This window comes from Cryptotermes secundus, unplaced genomic scaffold, assembly GCF_002891405.2.
Source record: "Cryptotermes secundus unplaced genomic scaffold, Csec_1.0 scaffold47, whole genome shotgun sequence".
In the NCBI taxonomy this organism is placed as follows: domain Eukaryota; kingdom Metazoa; phylum Arthropoda; class Insecta; order Blattodea; family Kalotermitidae; genus Cryptotermes; species Cryptotermes secundus.
This window is the reverse complement of record NW_019721002.1, coordinates 1,226,234-1,227,407: the sequence shown is the minus strand read 5'-3', so window position 1 is coordinate 1,227,407 and position 1,174 is coordinate 1,226,234.

Genomic DNA, 1,174 nt, shown 5'->3' with positions numbered 1-1,174 from the left:
TAAAGTAGGAGTTTGTACTACAACTCGCATCACTACTACCTATTATTATTATTATTATTATTATATAACAATGTAAGAATGTATCACTGTCTCATATTAGCTTCACCATCTATTTGAGCCACGAGCCGCCACTGTGGAAGACGAAGTTGTCATAACCTTGGCGGTCCTTTGGTAAGGCACTGGCACATGGTTTAGGAGATACGTGGTTCGAGTACATGATTATTTTTGTGAGAAAAGAAATTAAAAAATTTTTGCATGTAGGAAGCAAATCGTACTATATGAGGAAGGTGAAGGTATAGATCTGGGGTTACGTGGGTAAGACATTGGCGCAGTATTGGGAAGGTACCGGGTTCGAGACCACGGTGTCTTTTATCAAGTGAAATTGAAAAGTGAATAAATAAATGCGATTTTTCTGCAGCTATAAACCAAGTCGTAGAGTATGAGGAGGATCGCAGAAGGCTGTAGCATAGATGTTCTGGTGGTCTAGAGGTAAGGCACCGGTGTTGTATGTAAAAGGTCCGTGGTCGAGACCACACGAATTTTTGTAATGAGATTTTTATGGAATTACTATATAGCGAGATGTAACATACGAGGAAGATTACAGGTGAAAAATTTCCGTGGCATTGGTGGCCTATTTGCATAATACCGGCGTAGTGTGTAGACGTTCCGAGGTTCGGAACCAGCGAAAGTTTTATAAAATAGAAATGGAGTTAATAAGATTTTCTGTAATTACAACAGATGTAACATAAAGGAAGATTAAAGATAAGAACTCTTCGTGGCACGGGTGCTCTAAGGATAAGACACCGGCGTAGTAAAGACGATTTCGAAGGTTCGAGACCACGTATAGTTTTGTGATTTAGAAAGTAAGTTAATTGATTTTTCTGAATTATAACCGAAGATGTAGCTTAAGAAGAAGATTAAAGAAAATAAATTTCTGTGGTGCTGGTGGTCTAGGACTAAGACGTCAGCTTAGTGTTCAGAAGGTCCCTGGTTCAAAACCACTAGGATTTTTGTGAAAAAGAAAATGGAAAGAAGTTAAGAGATAGGGTAAGGGAAGAAGGAGAGATAGAGGGAGGGACCGGGGTGAGGGAAGATTTTACTTTTTGCGGCCGCTTATTAAAACACTCTCCTAAGCGAGTATAGGCTTTCATTGAAAAAAAATTGCCCCACCTCC